The following is a 9,076-nucleotide window of genomic DNA, read 5'->3' on the forward strand; positions in this document are numbered from 1 at the left end:
ACATTGCATTTACATTGCCTGTAATCATTATGTATATTTTTCCTTGACTCTGAATACTTCACTCTGCAGTAATTCATATAGGCTTTTTTGTACTTCTCTGTATTCATCACATTCAATGTTTCTTTTAGCACAGTAATATTTTCATTATATTCCTATACTACAGTTTCTTTAGCCATTCTCTAGTCAACAGACATCTACTTTATTTTCAATTCTGTGCTATCACAAAAAGTGTAGTAAATATTTTGGTTTTTATGAGAACTTTTTATCAATGGCTTTCTTGGGATATAAACTCTATAATGGAATTTCTGTGCTAAAAGATGTGGACAGTTTAGTCCCTTCATTTGCATAATTCCAAATTTCTTTTCAAAATGTCTTATCAATTCACAGTTCCATCAACAGGATATTGTCATACACATTATTTCTTATGGCACAGCAGTATTCCATTACAATACATACCACAGTTTGTTTTAGCCATTCCCCAGTTGATGGGTCTCTACTTTGTTTTCAACTGTTAGCTATTATAAAAAATGATATAAATGTTTTGGAGTATGGGAGTGGGGAGTTTTTCCCCCCTTATCAGTGGCTTCTTTGGGGTATAAGCCCAGTGATGGAACCTCTAGTTCAAAGGATATGGATGTTTTAGTTACTTTATTTGCATAACTCCAAATTGATTTTCAAAATGTTTGTACCATTTCATAGTATTAATATACCTATTTTTCCAAAACCCCTTCAACACTGAAGAAATATTTCTTCAAGATAGGAAAGATCTGAGAATAATTTATAAGGAGAAATTAAGGAGCCAGTAAAAAGGCAGAAACTACAGATAAAAGAGAATAGATAATTAATGGAACAAGGCTCCTAGATAAGGTCAAAAAGTTCAGGATTATCAAGTGCACTATTGGCCTTTACAACTTTCTTAACTTGACTCTTACTTTACCATCTAGAAACCTTTGGCCTCCTTGATTTTCCTCCTATGAGACTTCCTATCATCATGCATGTTTATTGACTATCCTGGTTCCCAAGCTTCCTTCAAGTCTCAGCTAAAATCCACCTTCTGCAAGAAGCTTTTTCCAGTGCATTTTAATGCAAATGATTTTCCTCTAAGACTACTTCCAATTTATCCACCATACATCTAGTTTTCACATAGTTGTTACCCTTGTTAGAATGTGAACTCCTTGATTATAGTGACTATTTTTTTTTAATATTCACAGCACATAGTAAGCATTAAAATGTTTATTGACTGACTGATGAACTATATCTTTAGGTGTGTGAACTCAGGGTGCTTTGAGGGGTTGTTGTCTCTTGGAAAATCCACTCTTATGAGTTAGGTTAACTGTATGAAGACTATAGAAGGTAATCAAGTAGTCTATCAGTGAACAGATAGCTGAATCCCCCCAAAGTGTAAGGAGATATGTGTGAGAGCTATCTGATTGAGCCTTTATTCCTCATAAGAATCATGCTACAGTAGACATGGGGCCAGTGCAAAAGGTATGAAAGGTATATACTCAAAAGGACTAGATGATAAATGGTAGAGAAGAGACCATAATAGAAAAGATGTTTAAAAGAATAGTGATAGTTATTGATAGATATTTCTGTTAGCAGTCATGTTCCCTAAGCCAGTCTTATGAAAAATTATGAACTTGGGACCAAGAGGGATAGGGTATAACTAGAGCATATTAAAGTCACTAGACCAAGCCAAGTGAATAGGCTAAGAGAGGTACATAGTCTTCACTTAAGATTGCATTAGCTCTTAGTGGTTTCAGTAACCTCTTTATTGATGGACTTAGGTGAGTCCTATTCACATCCTTATTTTATAATGAACATGTTCATATTCAAAATATTGGTTGCTTGCAGGTAAGCTGAGTCAAACAGCCTTTAAGTAAGTCAGATTTAGGTTTTCCTAGATTTATCTGAAAGAGGAAATAGTCCAAGATATTTAATTATTTAAAAATCTCCAGGATCAAAGTTGATATATCAGTCCTTGTGAAAGTTCTTGTCATTTGTAATAAAAAACAAAGATAAGATTCTTTTGCACTTAAAGATAGGATGGAAAGCCAAGAGAAACTAGGTTATGATAAAATGTATATAAAACAGATTTGGAGCACGGCACTGGAAGTAAAGTTACAAAAAAGATCAAGAAAAATTTGGATGTTAAATATAGTGATGATCAGGATATGAGTAAAACAATAAATAATGTGAGACAGACCAGTCAATAAAGGATATGAACCGAGGAGAGACATTTTTTATCTAGTTTGGACTATCTTATAACTCTAAATGTAAAAATAACTTTGAAAGACTTAAGATCTCTCCTAGATGAAATGATCCCCATGATACCAGAGGACAAGAAGCACACTACAACTTCCCGGCAGAAAGGTGATGAACTCAAGGTACAGAACAAGGCACATGTTTTTGGACATGTATGGCTTTGTTTTGCTCGACTATGCATATTTATTACAAAGGATGATTTTGGGGGTCTTTTTTTCAGTGGTAGGGTGGGGATTATTGAAGGAGGGAGAGCTGGGATAGTCTCTCCCTTCCCCAAAAAAGAACAACAAGGGAAGGGAAAGAAAGCCAGAAGGAACCATAGACAAGCAAGACAACTTTGAAAGTTATGTGTTGAGTTTTTAATGCCCTTGAAAAGCAAGTTTTAGATAATAGAGATTTATAGTTTCATGAATAATCCTCTTCTGTCCTACAATGTATATGGAAATGCTTATGCGGTGTTTAGAGTTTTTAAAAATGAAAAAGTTTAAAAATAAAATTTATTTCTCTTAATATATGTATTTATTATTCTACCAACATGTGTATTCTCTCCATTGGTACAGATCTAATGCTAGCCATACATCCTTGTTTTGTATTATTTGTTAATTTCTCCTTCACATAAGATTCACCCAGTGAGCTGGAAGCATTCTTTTAGATCCTTTTACATTTTGTAATTGCCAGTGTAGTAATCCATGCTTTCTATCTAAACTCCATCTCAGTACATGACTAATCTATCTCCTTTAATGATAATAGGTTTCCTCCATGAAATTCTTTATATTATTTTTTGCACTTGTCTCCTTAAAAGTGTGCTGCAGTAAATTTGTATCCATCATGTATGTCTCCATCACCTTTTGGGTCATCTACACTAATTCTTTGGAAATTATGGTGACCAAGATTTGTACTCATCAATGGGGAGATATTTTATACTACACGGCATGTTAAAATAATTGAAATTACTGCTTACTTTTCCAAATAAAATTCTTGTTTCTTTCTGTTCCTTTGGGGGCTCATTTCATCATCTTTATGGGGTATCTGTCCCAGCAATACATTGATATCATTATGCAATGAATTAGTTCAACCAACTTCATTATAATCTGAAGAATGGGTATTTTTCATCAATTTAGTGTTTCCAGCATAGATTATTAAGATTGCTTTCTTTTGATTAATCATGGATCTTGTGTCAATGCCCATTCTGAGCCAGTGGCATAACTTCAATATAGGATAGGAGAGAAGTAGCTCAATTCAATAAATATCACTTGTAATTGGTGCTGGGGATACAAAGATGAAAAATTATATACTTACTGTTGCCAAGAATCTTGTATTGTAAAGGAGAGATGTCATATACATGTTGTACCCCTTCTGGTCTACAGGTGGCACAGTGGATAGAGTATTGGGAATGTAGTTAGGAAGAATTAAGTTCAAATTCAGCCTCAGATATTGGCTTTGTATTTCTGGGCAAGTCATTTAGACTATGTCTGCAGTAGTTTGGGGAGAATAGGACCAAGAAAAAATCCATAATTTTACAAGATTTCACAAGATCATTGATAACTTTGGAGAGGAAGGTTTTGATAGGTTTAAAAAAAAACAGACTGTAAGGGTTCAAGGGTAAGAGAGGAAGGGAAGGCAATGAGCATAGACATTTTTAAAAAGGAGTTTGGCTAAAAAAGGAAAGAGATGTAGGACAAGAACCTTTTGAGATGATAGGATCTTCTGAAGGTCTTTTTAAGAATGGGAAAAACTTGAGTTTTGTTTGAAGGCAATAAAGAAAGAAGCAATTGGTAGGTAGAAGTGGAAGATTTGAGAAAAAGCACTGTTATAATCTGCTACAGAAAACATCAAGAATAAAGCATTAATTGAAACAGAGATCCCTTATATTACAAAGCACTTAATATAAGCACTGCCATATAACTCTCCAAGGAGAAGCATGTAGACACAGTTATCTAGCTGTTTTCCTGTAAGTACTTAAGGAAAAAATATAGAGGCATACCCATAAAAGAGAAATTTTCATTCTGAAAATCGATATAATTTCAACTTTCTTATATGTTAGAGTTTCACTAGGGTATTACTTTCACTGAATGAACAATTCAAAGCCCCCAAAGACACAAACATCAGCCTTTCTAGCTGCTGGCATACTTCTTTTATATCCGTCCCTATACTTCCATAATAGTGATAGCATATAAGTCAGCAGTATATCACTAGAAGCTTTTCCTTGCCACATTGCTGACAACTTGGAGTCTCAACTTCATCTCACCTGGTGATCCTGAACTTCCTATCTTCTTAACTAGAATGTCAACAACTTCAAGAAGGTAGAATTGTAGCAGAATTATAAAGGATAAGGAGGATTTCAATGGACAATGTTAGATGGAGGTGGAGAACTGAGGGACATGATAACTTTTCATATATTTTAAGGTTTCTCATAAGAACGACATTTTGTTTAGAGGTTAGAAAAAAAGGAATTAATGGCAGAAATTACAAGGGATTTCAGCTTAATGTAAGGAAGAACTTTCAGTGTTGTTCAGAAGTGGATTATACTGCCTTGTGAATGATTTCCCCCTCACTGGAAGTGTTGAGATAAGCTAGATGATTTTTGATATTGCCGAAGTGGTTGCTGAGTAGGTGGTTGGATTAGAAGACTTAAAAGAATAGTTTAGACTAAAGGGACTCCAGTTCCAACATTTCATGATTCTGTGAATCCTTTTAACCTTGCGCAAGGAACTGTACTAGGCATTTAGAGCCAAGAGCAAAGAATACAACAATACTACCTGTTCTCAAGTACGGTACAGGACAAAGCTGCTTAAACTGGGCTGCAGCTCCATGTGAGGTCACCTAACTGAATGTGGGGGATGTGAAATGATGATTCATTATCATACCCAGGGTGGTGTAAAAATTTCTCAGGCAAAAAAGGTTCACGAGTGGGAAAAGTTTTAGAAATCTTACTATAGGAAACTCAAGAGAAAAACAGAACTAAAGGGTCAGAAAAGAACAGATTCATGAGATGGAGAAAGATTGCAGAAAGAGCCAAAGAATTCAAACTGAACTCATCCTTTTCCCCTCCAAACTTCTTTTCTTCAGAATAGAATGGGACTACATTCTTAGTAGACCTTAGATAAGCCATCTAACTCTACCTCAGTTTCCTCATCTGTAAAATGTGTTGGAGAAGGAGATGGCAAACCGCTTCAGTACCTTTGCCAAGAATGAAAGTTTCTTTCTCCAGTTCTCCCTCACCGAAACTGTCCCCTACCCCCATCCCTGCTACCGGAATAATCTCAAAACATTGCATGGCAATGCATCACCCTCTGGTCTAAAACCTTCTATGGCTCCTCGGCCCCCGAAGGGCAAAGTCCCCATTTGTTCTTCCCACGTGTCTCTTCATCTTATCTGAATTTCTGTTTGGTCTAATCCTCAACGCCAGGGTCTTTCATGCGCCGCTTTACTCCTCGAGCCCGCAGGAGGCGCTGCGGGACGGGAGCCTTTCCCGGGAAGGAGAGGATGGAGAGGAGAGGGAAAAGGAAAAGAAGCAGATTCCCAGCATTCCCCGCGTGTATCCCTGGCAACAGACAGCTGCGGCCGGGGGCGGTATGGGAGGAGGGTGGGCGGCTGCGCCGAGCGGAGCCGTGGAGGAGGAGGTGGGGGCAGAAGGGGCCGGTCATCGGCCCGCTTCAGTGCTTGGGAGGAGCGGGTAGGAGGCGGGGGGAAGAACAATGGCCCAGGCGGCTACCTCTCTTGCCAGGGTGAAAGACCCCGCCTCTCCCGTGCCTATGGAGCGGAGAGCCTGCGGAGGCCGGGTGCTGGGACTTGGGGTCCCGATGGTGCCGAGCTTGCAGGTCCCTCCCAGTGAAGGAATGGAGTGAAGTACTACTCTTTCCCATCTCTTGCACACATCCTTTTTTTTTTTTTTTTTTTTTTTTTTTTTTTTGCTGAGGCAACTGGGGTTAAATGACTTGCCCAGGGTCACACAGCTAGGAAGTGTGTCTGAAGTCAAATTTGAACTCGGGTCCTCCTGACTAAAGGACTGGTGCTACACATCTACTTACCACTCACTCACAACTGACACCCCAGTTCAAGCCCTCATCAACTTGCCTACATTCTTGCATTGACTTTTAGAAATAATAAATAGCTTTTATAGATATAATTTATGCAAAAATAGTTTTTCACATTCACCCTTGCAAAACCTTGTGTTCCAAATTTTTCTCCCTCCCTTCTCCCCACCTCTCTCTCCTAGAGAGCAAGTAACCCAATATAGGTTAAACATATACAGTTCTTCTAAACATATTTTCACATTTATCATTGCATTAAATTTTTAATTGGTCTCCCTGCCTCAAGTCTCTTTTCACTCCTTTCCTCCTTCACTGAGCTGCCAAAGGGACTTTTCTAAACCACAGATCTGATTACATCACAGCCCTACTCAATAAACTCCAGTGTCTCCCTAATATCTTCAAGATTAAATATAATGTCTTGTTTTGCATTTAAAGCCCCAAACAGCACGGCCCTTTCCTATCTTTTCACTCTTTTAATATTTTATTCCCTTCCACACACATTATGATCTACACTAGCCTACTTGCTGGAGCTAAAACATGGCAACTACATTCAATTTCCCTGCACTACATGCATCTTCCAAATACATGCATCTGCACTGACTCTGGAATGCTTTCCATCCTCTCCACCTATTGGCTTTCCTGGCTTCTTAAAGACTCAGATGTCACTTTTAACCCGGGAAGCCTCAGTTCTTCCCCTCCCAGTGCCTCCTTCATAGATGATTTCCCACCTATTCTGTTTTTGTCTTACACGTTCCTAGTTATTTGTATATTGCCCATTAGAAAGTGAGCTTCTCATGTCCAAGGTCTATTTATTGGTAGTTTTCTCAACAGTGCAGTGTCTGGCTCATAATCATTTTAATAAATATTTGTTGGGTAGTGATTTGAGGGAGGTGTGAAAGCTTTGAGCTGATACCTCTTTAGTGCTGTTAGCTTGAACTAACATGAATTGTGGCACTTCTCAGTTCCATCTGCACTAGCTGGTTGTAGATACCAGCATGTCTCAGTAATATCCATGTAGCTGACGGAATGCCATCTCTGGTCCTGTAACCTTCTCTGAGATACCTGGGAGATACCATCTATCCCCTTCCCATGATCCCTTTAGGAAGCTACTATTTTTTCTTCCCCTGACCAAATCTGAGACCAAAAAACTTTGTGATCTTAAATTGCTGGTGTAGACCCAAATCAAGAGATCAACCTGGCTAGCTTTTCATCTTCTATCTAAACATTCTATTCTTACAGACTACAAAAATATTCTTCAGTAAATCTCTTCGTTTCCTAATTTTTGCATAGCCTTTCTTCTTTTGGTGTGGCAATTTATCACAAGTCAATAATTTATAAAGCAAAGAGCACATAAGAATTAATTTGAGTAGACAAAGCTGATCAAGCCTCTTATTTTCTATAAACTCCCATGTGACTGACTTATAATTACATACACCTATAAAGCAATATACTTATAATTTGATGTTAACTTAGAATTTCCTTTGACTAACAAATATAGATAAGTGATTCTAAAATGAGACCCACATTGATAGGTGGTGATTTTCTGTCTAATAAAATGTAGTCAATTTTCTTTTTTCTCTTTGGTGGTTACTTCCCATCAAGAAAAATTAATGACATAGAAGTGTGAGGTTTCTGTGTTATATTATTATTGTATTATAAGTCTTTGACTAATATCATTTCTTAATTAAAGCTATGTCTCCAACACATTTTCCCACCATTTTCCACCATTGAATCAGCCAACAAGGTTATTGGCTTGATTTGGTTATTGGTTTATTTGTTAAGACAGGGCAATCACAGGAAATAATGATCTGAAAGCTAAGTATAATAACTTCCCATTACTTGAGATCTATAAATTGATAATTTTGTATGGCCCACAATTGATGTTATAAATATTCAAATGGTCCCTGAGAGAAAAAAAATGTTCCCCACCCTTGTATTAAGTACTTCATAGAATTTTTCTACTTCTTTTTTTCTCTTCCACAGATGTTCTTGCATAAGCTACCATTATTTTCGTGGTGGTCTTGGGGCTTTCATTTATCATAAGCACTTTAAAGTGAAATGATCATACAAAAGATTAATCCAAATCACTAATAATAAGAGAAATACAAATAACTATGACATATCAATTTACACTCAAAAAATCATCAGATGATAGCAGGGAGTCATTGTTGACAGGAAAGGCAACAGAAAGAAAAACATACTAATGAACTCTTCATGGAGTTATGAATTAGTCCAAATATTTAAAAAATTAATTTGAAATAATACTTTTAAAAACCTGAATAAAATGTTTATGTTCCTTGACCTTGAATATCCTTGAATCTCCCTACTAAGTATATATTCCAAGAAGGTCAAAGACAGGGCAAGGGTCCTATATACACCCAAAATATTTTTAGGCACACTTTTTTTGTGGTAGCAAAAAACTGCAAAGTAAGTAGATGACCGTCAGTTGGAGACAATAAATGTTCAACGATTGAAAAATAACTGGATAGAGTGCTTGGCCTGGAGTCAGGAAGACATCTTTCAGAATATAAATCTGGCCTCAGACCCTTACTAGCTGTGTGATCCAGGGTAAGTTACTTAACCCAGTTTACCTCAGTTTCCTTATTTGTAAAATGAGGCAGAGAAAGAATTGGCAAACCACTCCAGTATCTTTCCCAAGAAAACCGAAAATGCAGATACAACTGAACAACAAAAAATGATGCCATCTTCTCCTAATGGTAGCTAGATGCAATCGGCAAGAGCTGAGTTCAAATTCAGCTTCACATACTTACTATATG

Source organism: Sarcophilus harrisii, chromosome 5 (assembly GCF_902635505.1).
Source record: "Sarcophilus harrisii chromosome 5, mSarHar1.11, whole genome shotgun sequence".
Classification (NCBI taxonomy): Eukaryota; Metazoa; Chordata; class Mammalia; order Dasyuromorphia; family Dasyuridae; genus Sarcophilus; species Sarcophilus harrisii.